Source organism: Xenopus laevis, chromosome 3S, assembly GCF_017654675.1.
Source record: "Xenopus laevis strain J_2021 chromosome 3S, Xenopus_laevis_v10.1, whole genome shotgun sequence".
Classification (NCBI taxonomy): Eukaryota; Metazoa; Chordata; class Amphibia; order Anura; family Pipidae; genus Xenopus; species Xenopus laevis.
In genome coordinates this window covers 49,756,020-49,768,770 of record NC_054376.1, presented here as the reverse complement: position 1 = coordinate 49,768,770, position 12,751 = coordinate 49,756,020, and the positions used below count along the sequence as shown (strand labels likewise).

General features: G+C 39.1%; 1 protein-coding gene across 6 annotated transcripts in view; it reads right to left on the bottom strand.

The window, feature by feature from the left end:
* Positions 1 to 12,751, bottom strand: part of LOC108712900 (probable phospholipid-transporting ATPase IM) — a 123,632-nt gene that overhangs the window by 100,675 nt on the left and 10,206 nt on the right. For 2 of the 6 annotated variants that reach the window (XM_018255405.2, XM_018255407.2), the window contains exon 2: positions 11,258 to 11,332. The exons of 3 other annotated variants lie outside the window; for them this stretch is intronic. The gene's annotated coding sequence lies outside the window, so the exon portion shown is untranslated. The remainder of the gene's footprint in view (positions 1 to 11,257; positions 11,333 to 12,751) is intronic. One more of the 6 variants, XM_041588282.1, reaches the window with a different exon arrangement.

The following is a 12,751-nucleotide window of genomic DNA, read 5'->3' as shown; positions in this document are numbered from 1 at the left end:
CCCCTTAATAAGATGTTCCTGTTTCTTTTAAAAATAGACAATCCGCCATACAATTAGGAAACTACATGAGAATACAAATATGTGCTCTACTATACATACTGGGGGGGGTAATTTATCAACACTGGGCAAATTTGCCCATGAGTAATAACCCAATGCAACCAATGAGATTGCTGCATTCATTGTTCTACTTGCAGCTGGCTTCACAAAGCTAATCACTGATTGGGTGCTATAGGTTACTGACCATGGGCAAATTTGCCCAGTGTTGATAAATGAGCCCCAATGTATCCTTTTAAACTTTGATTGATGAATAAGGCACCAGTTTGGATTGTTTCATGCAGCTATAAAGAGCTGGTTTTAGGTAAAAGTAATTTAATGATTCATGGAAGCAAAAAAGCAAGATTCAATTTCACACTTATGAGTTTCTTGTGGCCTTAGAAAACATGCGTGCGTCAAGCACCAATAAATACAGGACTATAAAATAAATGTTCACTTAGGCCATTTCTGTAAGCATAGCTGGAGCATGCTAATAAAGCCATACAGTTATACAAACAAAATGTCATTTACCTAGCGCTAAAGCTTGCCATATATGTTTAGATTTTTAAAAGATCGGATCGTCATTGTGAGACCACCATTATCTCGGAACGATCGAACGAATTGTCCATCAACTAAAAAGACCAATTTGCCAGGAAAACAAAGGGGAGCTGCCTGCTTGGCCCTGCAAGCATAGATAGATTGCAATGGGACCGACAAAAGATTTTTTTAACCTGGCCGATCAATTTCCTGACAGATGTCGGCTGAAAAATCGTAAGATGTTAGATCGTTCGAATCCCACTAACCGCACGATAATTTTGAAGGATTGGTCGGACTTCGCTAAAATCGGTCGTTCGGCAAGAGAAATCTTTGCGTCTATGGGGACCTTTACTCTGCATGAGATTATTTAACCCTTTAAGTGCCAGCAGAATTTCACATTTTGGTTACGCGAAATGCCAGCCGTTTTTGAAACATTTTGTGCTCTCTCACTTTAGGGGCATTTTCTGAGGGGAAACTTATAGTTTACCTAGGAAAACTATACATTGTTTTTTTCGGTAGAAACTGAGCTTTCTAAATCTGCCTGAGTTTTCATGTATTTCCACCTGTGCAAAAAAATTTATAGTGCTAAATACCAAAAAAAAATGAAAAATTACCATTTTTCATCGTATATCAATTTATACCAGAAAAATATTTAATTTTACGGATGAAAATCCAACTGATTTGGAAAGCCTTATGTCTCTCGAACGTGCCAATACCAGATATGTATAGTTTTAGGGAGATTTCGGATTTCTGTACAGCAAAAACTCCCGGCAGTATATTACCGAATTTTGAAAGCACTAAGGCAGAAAACGGCATGCTTTAGATTCCAAGGCAAAAAATCCTGAAACTGTAGGTTTACCCCAGAAAACCATACATTTTTGAAAAGTACACATTCTGCCGATTACAAAATGGGTAACTATGTCTCTCTACTCCCAACTACCAAACATAAAACCTTGTCTGAATATAGCGGTTTTTCAACAAAAAATTCAAAATTCTGAAAAATCATTTCAAAGGTTTTATTTTGCTGCTCCGCATATCCCAAACTATATTAGGTACCAAGAAAAAGCACCTGAAATATGATTGCCAGGGGTCCACTGAACAGTTTGATACCCATTATGCATAGGTTTACCAAAGTATCTGGCATTTAGAGACACCAATATGAAGTTAGCACATCCAAATTGTTCAGGACTTTACTTCAGCTACTGAGAAATCAACACATTGACTGCATTTTTTGTGGGGTAAAAACACAGAAATATATGTTTACCCCCCAAACCCATATATTTTTGGAAAGTACACATTCTACTGAATCTAAAATGGGTACCCATGCCTTTCTGCTCCAAACTACTGAGTCGCAAGGCTTTCCCAGAATTGTCGGTTTTGGTGAAATATCTGAAAATTGCCTCAAACCTTCAACTTCCCAGCACCATATCGCCCATGTATCATTACATACTAAGAAAAAGCACCCTAAATATGATTGCCAGGGTTCCTCTGAACATTTTGGTGGTCATTGTTCATAAGTTTAGCAAAGTATCTGGCATTTAGAGGCCCCAAAATGAAGTTAGCGCATACAAACAGTCCCGTGGGTAACTTCAGCTAATGAAAGATCAACACATTGACTGCATTTTTGTGGGGTAAAAACACAGAAATATATGTTTACCCCCCAAAACCCATATATTTTTGGAAAGTACACATTCTACCGAATTTAAAATGGGTACCCATGCCTTTCTGCTCCAAACTACTGAGTCGCAAGGCTTTCCCACAATTGTCGGTTTTGGTGAAATATCTGAAAATTGCCTCAAAGCTTCAACTTCCCAGCACCATATCACCCATGTATCGTTACGCACCAAGAAAAAGCACCCTAAATATGATTGCCAGCGTTCCTCCAAACAGTTTGGTGGCCATTGTTCATAGGTTTACCAAAGTATCTGGCATTTAGAGGCCTCAAAATGAAGTTAGCGCATACAAATAGTCCTGTGGGTAACTTCATCTAATGAAAAATCAACACATTGACTGCATTTTTGTGGGGTAAAAACACAGAAATATATGTTTACCCCCCAAACCCACATATTTTTGGAAAGTACACATTCTACTGAATCTAAAATGGGTACCCATGCCTTTCTGCTCCAAACTACTGAGTCGCAAGGCTTTCCCAAAGTTGTCGGTTTTGGTGAAATATCTGAAAATTGCCTCAAAGCTTCAACTTCCCAGCACCATATCACCCATGTGTCATTACGTACTAAGAAAAAGCACCCTAAATATGATTGCCAGGGTTCCTCTGAACATTTTGGTGGCCATTGTTCATAAGTTTACCAAAGTATCTGGCATTTAGAGGCCCCAAAATGAAGTTAGCGCATACAAACAGTCCCATGGGTAACTTCAGCTAATGAAAAATCAACACATTGACTGCATTTTTGTGGGGTAAAAACACAGAAATATATGTTTATCCCCCAAAACCCATATATTTTTGGAAAGTACACATTCTACAGAATCTAAAATGGGTACCCATGCCTTTCTGCTCCAAACTACTGAGTCGCAAGGCTTTCCCACAATTGTCGGTTTTGGTGAAATATCTGAAAATTGTCTCAAAGCTTCAACTTCTCAGCACCATATCACCCATGTATCGTTATGCACCAAGAAAAAGCACCCTAAATATGATTGCCAGGGTTCCTCCGAACAGTTTGGTGGCCATTGTTCATAGGTTTACCAAAGTATCTGGCATTTAGAGGCCCCAAAATGAAGTTAGTGCATACAAATAGTCCTGTGGGTAACTTCAGCTAATGAAAGATCAACACATTGACTGCATTTTTGTGGGGTAAAAACACAGAAATATATGGTTACCCCCCAAACCCATACATTTTTGGAAAGGACACATTCTACAGAATCTAAAATGGGTACCCATGCCTTATTGCTCCAAACTACTGAGTCGCAAGGCTTTCCCAAAGTTGTCGGTTTTGGTGAAATATCTGAAAATTGCCTCAAAGCTTCAACTTCCCAGCACCATATCACCCATTTGTCATTACGTACTAAGAAAAAGCACCCTAAATATGATTGCCAGGGTTCCTCTGAACATTTTGGTGGCCATTGTTCATAAGTTTACCAAAGTATCTGGCATTTAGAGGCCCCAAAATGAAGTTAGCGCATACAAACAGTCCCGTGGGTAACTTCAGCTAATGAAAAATCAACACATTGACTGCATTTTTGTGGGGTAAAAACACAGAAATATATGTTTACCCCCCAAAACCCATATATTTTTGGAAAGTACACATTCTACAGAATCTAAAATGGGTACCCATGCCTTTCTGCTCCAAACTACTGAGTCGCAAGGCTTTCCCACAATTGTCGGTTTTGGTGAAATATCTGAAAATTGCCTCAAAGCTTCAACTTCCCAGCACCATATCACCCATGTATCGTTACGCACCAAGAAAAAGCACCCTAAATATGATTGCCAGGGTTCCTCCGAACAGTTTGGTGGCCATTGTTCATAGGTTTACCAAAGTATCTGGCATTTAGAGGCCCCAAAATGAAGTTAGCGCATACAAACAGTCCCGTGGGTAACTTCAGCTAATGAAAAATCAACACATTGACTGCATTTTTGTGGGGTAAAAACACAGAAATATATGTTTACCCCCCAAACCCATACATTTTTGGAAAGTACACATTCTACAGAATCTAAAATGGGTACCCATGCCTTATTGCTCCAAACTACTGAGTTGCAAGGCTTTCCCGAAGTTGTCGGTTTTGGTGAAATATCTGAAAATTGCCTCAAAGCTTCAACTTCCCAGCACCATATCACCCATGTGTCATTACGTACTAAGAAAAAGCACCCTAAATATGATTGCCAGGGTTCCTCTGAACATTTTGGTGGCCATTGTTCATAAGTTTACCAAAGTATATGGCATTTAGAGGCCCCAAAATGAAGTTAGCACATACAAATTGTCCTGTGGGTAACTTCAGCTAATGAAAAATCAACACATTGACTGCATTTTTGTGGGGTAAAAACACAGAAATATATCTTTACCCCCCAACCCCATATATTTTTGGAAAGTACACATTCTACAGAATCTAAAATGGGTACCCATGGCTTTCTGCTCCAAACTACTGAGTCGCAAAGCTTTGCCAAATTTGGCGGTTTTGGTGAAATATCTGGAAATTGCCTCAAAGCTTCAACTTTCCAGCATCGTATTGTCCATGTATCATTACCAGCATAAAGCATCCTAAATATAAACATATGGGTCTACTAAACAGTTTGATGCCCAATGTGCATAGATATACCAAACTATGTGGCGCACAGAGACCCCCAAATGACAATATGTATAGACATTTTCACGGCTGACGCGCTGGCTGCTGCAATATAACCACCCGGTGTGTGTATTATGCGACATTAGACCACCTAACAGTACAGAGACCCCAGAAAACCATATATTTTCAGAAAGTACACATTCTGACGAATCCAATATGGGTAAATAAGTGTTTCTACTGCAAACTGCCAAACTGCAAAGCAATGCTGAACATAACGGTTTTTATCAAATTTCTGAAAATCGTCACAAAGCTTGAATTTTACCCCATTATATGCCCCACATTTCGTAACTTATAAGCATAAAACATCCTGAATATGAACGCCAGGGGTCTACTGAACACTTTGATGCCCAATATGCATAGATATACCAAACTATGTGGCGCACAGAGACCCCCAAATGACAATAGTGTATATACATTTTCACGGCTGACGCGCACTGGCTGCTGCAATATAAGCACCTGGTGTGTGTAATATGCGACATTAGACCCCCCCTAACAGTACAGAGACCGCAGAAAACCATATATTTTCAGAAAGTACACATTCTGACAAATCCAATATGGGTAAATATGTGTTCCTACTGCAAACTGCCAAACTGCAAAGCAATGCTGAAAGTAATTGTTTTTATCAAATTTCTGAAAATCGTCACAAAGCTTGAATTTTACCCCATTATATGCCCCACATTTCGTAACGTATCAGCATAAAACATCCTAAATATGAACGCCAGGGGTCTACTGAACACTTTGATGCCCAATATGCATAGATATACCAAACTATGTGGCGCACAGAGACCCCCAAATGACAATAGTGTATATACATTTTCACGGCTGACGCGCTGGCTGCTGCAATATGAGCACCTGGTGTGTGTATTATGCGACATTAGACCCCCCTAACAGTACAGAGACCCCAGAAAACCATATATTTTCAGAAAGTACACATTCTGATGAATCCAATATGGGTAAATATGTGTTCCTACTGCAAACTGCCAAACTGCAAAGCAATGCTGAAAGTAGCGGTTTTTATCAAATTTCTGAAAATCGTCACAAAGCTTGAATTTTACCCCATTATATGCCCCACATTTCGTAACGTACCAGCATAAAACATCCTAAATATGAACGCCAAGGGTCTACTGAACACTTTGATGCCCAATATGCATAGATATACCAAACTATGTGGCGCACAGAGACCCCCAAATGACAATAGTGTAAATACATTTTCACGGCTGACGCGCTGGCTGCTGCAATATGAGCACCTGGTGTGTGTATTATGCGACATTAGACCCCCCTAACAGTACAGAGACCCCAGAAAACCATATATTTTCAGAAAGTACACATTCTGACGAATCCAATATGGGTAAATATGTGTTCCTACTGCAAACTGCCAAACTGCAAAGCAATGCTGAAAGTAACGGTTTTTATCAAATTTCTGAAAATCGTCACAAAGCTTGAATTTTACCCCATTATATGCCCCACATTTCGTAACGTATCAGCATAAAACATCCTAAATATGAACGCCAGGGGTCTACTGAACACTTTGATGCCCAATATGCATAGATATACCAAACTATGTGGCGCACAGAGACCCCCAAATGACAATAGTGTATATACATTTTCACAGCTGACGCGCTGGCTGCTGCAATATGAGCACCTGGTGTGTGTATTATGCGACATTAGACCCCCCTAACAGTACAGAGACCCCAGAAAACCATATATTTTCAGAAAGTACACATTCTGACGAATCCAATATGGGTAAATATGTGTTCCTACTCCAAACTGCCAAACTGCAAAGCAATGCTGAAAGTAGCGTTTTTTATCAAATTTCTGAAAATCGTCACAAAGCTTGAATTTTACCCCATTATATGCCCCACATTTCGTAACGTATCAGCATAAAACATCCTAAATATGAACGCCAGGGGTCTACTGAACACTTTGATGCCCAATATGCATAGATATACCAAACTATGTGGCGCACAGAGACCCCCAAATGACAATAGTGTATATACATTTTCACGGCTGACGCGCTGGCTGCTGCAATATGAGCACCTGGTGTGTGTATTATGCGACATTAGACCCCCCTAACAGTACAGAGACCCCAGAAAACCATACATTTTCAGAAAGTACACATTCTGACGAATCCAATATGGGTAAATATGTGTTCCTACTGCAAACTGCCAAACTGCAAAGCAATGCTGAAAGTAACGGTTTTTATCAAATTTCTGAAAATCGTCACAAAGCTTGAATTTTACCCCATTATATGCCCCACATTTCGTAACGTATCAGCATAAAACATCCTAAATATGAACGCCAGGGGTCTACTGAACACTTTGATGCCCAATATGCATAGATATACCAAACTATGTGGCGCACAGAGACCCCCAAATGACAATAGTGTATATACATTTTCACAGCTGACGCGCTGGCTGCTGCAATATAAGCACCTGGTGTGTGTATTATGCGACATTAGACCCCCCTAACAGTACAGAGACCCCAGAAAACCATATATTTTCAGAAAGTACACATTCTGACGAATCCAATATGGGTAAATATGTGTTTCTACTGCAAACTGCCAAACTGCAAAGTACTGCTGAACGTAACGGTTTTTATCAAATTTCTGAAAATCGTCACGAAGCTTGAATTTTACCCCATTATATGTCCCACATTTCGTAAAGTATCCGCATAAACCATCCTAAATATGAACGACAGGTGTCTACTGAACACTTTCATGCCCAATATTCACAGATTTACCAAACTATGTGGCGCACAGAGACGCCCAATTGGATATATAGTAGATAAAATTTACAAGACATAACAAAATAATACAGAAAGTGTGAAATTCAAATAAAATTACTAAAATCCAATAAAACCACAAAAATCTATGCTTTTTTTTTCAGACTAGTGTAATCAGACATCAGAATTACAGTTTGAATATTATAGCTTGGCAAAATAGGTTTTACGGACAGAATAAAGCAAGCAACAGTTATGCAGCGCTGAAAATGCAATAAAATGGCTAACAATGCACCAAAATCCCTAAAATTTCCAAATAATCACCGAAATAACATACAAAAGGTATTGCACAGTACGGTTAGCGAATACGCTATTCGCAAAGGCAATAAAACATTTTTTTGAGCCAAAAACACAACAATGCAATATGAAAAAAAAAAAAAAAAAGCTACACAACAGTGTATGTGTGTGCGCATGTGTACAATTGGTAAATTGCATGTTATGTGCATGTGTTTGTGTGTGCAAGTGTATGTACCCCCCCCAAGTGTGTGTGACCCCCCTGATCCCCCAAAAAATGTATGTGAGTGTGTGTAAGTGTAAATCTAAGCATGTATTAGTGTATAAAGTGTGTGTAAGTGTATTTTGTGTGTGTGTTACACTAACCTGGGGTGTGTAGCTGCAGATCTGTGTCCATGATGGCAGGAGGAGTGGAGAAGCAGGAGGGAGTCGCCAGATCCGTTGATCCGATGCGTGGGCGTCGCTGGAGGGACCCGGAAGTGCAGGCAGCAGCAGCAGCGCGCAGCCACGTGCGTCTGTTGCGTTTTTGGGGGCCCCTGGACGATCGCGCCTCAGGAGCCCCTTTCCCACCCGCTCCGCTCGTTGCCTAGGGGGTTGTGAGCGAGCGGGGAAGGAGCGAGCAGCATTTAAAGCCGCTCCTGAGCTCCCCGCACGCTTATGCTGCAGAACGTAGAATCTACGTTCTGTGGCATTTCAAGATACTTTTCCACAGAACGTAGATTCTACGTTCTGTGGCACTTAAAGGGTTAATACAAAGTAGAAAAGTGATACTGCTGAAAGGGGTAAACAAGGATGTTCTTTAAATAAAAATCACCCAATGAAGTAGCTGGTGACCTTTAGCTGTAGTCTGCATAGCAACTGTCCTTTACAAAAATGAAGTCTGCTCTCGATTCCAATAGTCATATAATGTGCAACCATGTCATTTCAACATTTATGCGCCCATAAATGGCATCAATTCTCGCTGGGATGATTCATACATATAGTAGGTCTTCTAAAAAATTACTAATTGTACATCAGTGCATCCGATCAGATATTTGCTTTCAGTTAGATCCTGAAAGTAAACAAATATTAACTACAGAATGGTTGTTATGGGTAAGTGAATTGATGTAAATTTGCCCAGCATTCATAAACAAGCCCCTCTTGCAAACACAATGAATAGCTGCCCTCTAATACCTTGAATCAATGTGCCATGTTAAGAGCACATTTAATATCATATACAAAAATGATTTAGGAAATTCAGAGTTTGGTGGTTTGTAATACAGATATGGGATCCATTATACAGAAACCAGTTATCCAGAAAGCTATAAAATACAGGAAAGCCCTCTCTCATAGACTCCATTTTAAACAATTTATTCAAATTTATTTTACTATGATTTCTTTTTTCTCTGTACTAATCATTCCCTACATTGGGTTTCATTTTACTTAAAATCTAATAAATCCTTATTGGAAGTAAAACAAGACTATTGGGTTTATTTAATGTTTAAATTATTTTTTAGTAGGCATAAGGGGACAAAGATCCAAATTACAGAAAGATCCCTTATCCAGAGAACCGCAGGTCCCAAACATTCTGGAAACAGGTCTTGCACCTATATGACCGACCAATATGCACACAAAATACAACTAGGCAGAAATATCACAATAATGAACAAGGAGGATCAATACCTTGGACCGTGTTAAGGGGATTTATCATCACATAGTATTCTTTTTTACAATATTACTTTTTGTTTTTTAAAGGAACAGTAACACCAAAAAATGAAAGCGCTGTAAAGTAATGAAAATATCATGTAGTGTTGCCCTGCATTGGTAAAACTGATCTGTTTGCTTCAGAAACACAACTATAGTTCATATAAACAAGCTGCTGAGTAGCAATGGTGGAAATTGAAAAAAGGCTATATAGCACAGGATAATTACCGTATATACTCGAGTAAAAGCCGACCGAGTATAAGCCGAGGTACCTAATTTTACCTACGAAAACTTATTGACTCTAGTATAAGCCTAGACACAACTACAGCCCTGTCTCACAGAGGGTGCTGTGTGATATTGCAGTCACTGTTATTCTTTCATATAACCAACAGAGGGCGCACTGTTATTCTTTCATATAACCAACAGAGGGTGCTGTGTGATATTGCAGTCACTGGTATTCTTTAATATAACCAACAGAGGGCGCACTGTTATTCTTTCATACAACCAACAGATGGAGCTGTGTGATATTGCAGTCACTGTTATTCTTTCATATAACCAACAGATGGGCGCTGTGTGATATTGCAGTCACTGTTATTCTTTCATATAACCAACAGAGGGCGCACTGTTATTCTTTCATATAACCAACAGAGGGTGCTGTGTGATATTGCAGTCACTGGTATTCTTTCATATAACCAACAGAGGGCGCACTGTTATTCTGTCATACAACCAACAGATGGCGCTGTGTGATATTGCAGTCACTGTTATTCTTTCATATAACCAACAGATGGCGCTGTGTGATATTGCAGTCACTGTTATTCTTTCATATAACCAACAGAGGGCATTGTGGGATATTGCAGTCTCTCCCCAAGTGTACTTTTGGTATAGGAATGATTAAAAGTGACTGCTATCTCAGCTATTCGGGTCGGGTACCGCTGACCCGAGTATAAGCCGAGGTAGACTTTTTCAGAACATTTTGGATGCTGAAAAACTCGGCTTATACTCGGGTATATGCGGTAGTGGATAACAGATAACATTATGTTCTACTGAGCTTATCTGCTATCTGCTATCTGCTGTGTAACCTGAGCCTTTTCTCCTTTGAATGGCTGCCCCCATGGCTACACAGAAGCTTTTTTATATAAACAATAGTAGTGTTTCTGAGCAAATACACCAGTTTTACTAGTGCAGGGAAACAGTGCATTATATTTTCATTACTTTAAAACAATTATATTTTTTGATGTTCTTGGTCCTTTAAGAAAATTATGTGACAGTTAAAAGCATACTGAAAAAAAAAAAAAAAAAAAAACACATTCACCCATGTTTTAATATGTAATATAATATAGCTCATTGTTGCTCTGGTGCAGAAGTCCACTGGCATTGAATCAAAGAATGTAAATATTACAAAATGTAAGTAGCACTCAAGTGCAAAAAGTGTGCCCTGCTTTTAAGTCATTGTATTAGTCCTACCCAATAAATGCTATTTAGTGAATGCTATTTAGTGAAGTTACTGGAGTGTGTTTGTTGACTTCAGCATTTAGCATGGGTGTCAGTTAAGAAGGGGGCTGGGCTGTTCATCAATATGAAGAGAGGTGACTGTAAAATACAGCAATGCTGCAAAGACCAAGGTCAGTAATGTTATCAGTATTGTACGCTATAAGAGAACTCAATTCCATGAAATTCAAGAATCTATGATTACCTGATTCATCTTCTTAAAGGATAAAGTGCCCTCTTTCTCTGCAAGTCCTAGACAGGAATAGATTGGTCAAATTACCTAGACGAAAAAGCCAGTATAAATATTAGCAAAGCTCATTTTGTTTGACTGATCTGAAGTTTTTACCAAGATCATCTCATGCAGCTTCAGACTAGACATAAAACACATTACCTATCCATTCAGTAAGAAAAATTGGCCACTTTTTCATCTATCCTGGAATTTTATCTTGAAACCAGATTCCTACCTGTCAGTCTAATCAGCATTTCTTATCCTGCGATATACCTCGTTATTATGTTATGTAGTAAAATACATTTAAGGCACACCTCCCAACTGTCAGCTCAACCGGCAGTCCCAGATTGTTACTGAAATGTCCTGACTTTCTCTTTGATCTCCTGCACTGAACAGCCAGAAAAAGATACAACATTTCTAAAACTTAATTGGCTTTTTGCAGAGGGCCCAGAATATGTGGCAGGTGCACTTAAGATACTTTTGTAACAATTTAAGATAAGCAGGGCTCTTTGGGAAACTGAGACTTGCAGCTTAATGGACAATTCACCTTCATTAGCAAAACTGTAATATCACATAAAAACCACAGAAATGTGTTCAAATGTTCATAACGTGACAAATGTTGTACAATGAACATGGTAATTAGGGGGTGTGACCACAAAAAATGGCATGGTCAGAAAATTTGGCAGCACTACACTCGTCAAATCTTTTTGTCAGTCTTTCTTTTCCAAAATGTTGGGAGGTATGTTCTAAAACAAGATGGTTCCTAAAATCTAGTGTATCCCCCAGGATCCATATTAGCTGAATACATTCCCTTGTTTCCTTTTTCTGCATTCTAATGGCATCACCTGAAGTTACATTACTGCAAATGGGCACAATCGTATCTGAAGCTGCTAAATATTCACGTGCAAATTCACATTGCTCCTCTGGCGTCACTGAATGCTTCTGCACATGCACACACTGACTATGCCCAGAGAAACTGTAACAGACGAGGGAATGACTTATAATGATGGGAGATTGGGGCAGTTGACAGGTATGTACAATATGTATAATAAACTTCAGTTCTTTGCCACATATCCCTTATGCTCCTTGGTCTCAGCACAGAAAATGTACCCCATATCATCCCCATTGGCCAAGTCCAACTTCTATTTGAATAAAAGGTAACATTCCTGTAAACATTAGTGGTCAAAACTGTCACTACTTTTAAACTGTACATACTGTAGGTATGTAAGCATAAAAAATTATTTATACAGTAAATATCTAAAAGTACACATCGGGAGGACAAGTAACACAACAAACACAATAAATAAACAACTACACCAAGCTTAAGTGGCATGTGGTAAAAGGAGAGAGGTCCATAGCCTGTGAATCTTACACTCTAAAGTTGGCCATAGATGCAAAGATCTGATCGTACGAATTATCGTACGATCGGACTTTCCCATCTCCCGACCCGCCACTAACCATTCAAATCAA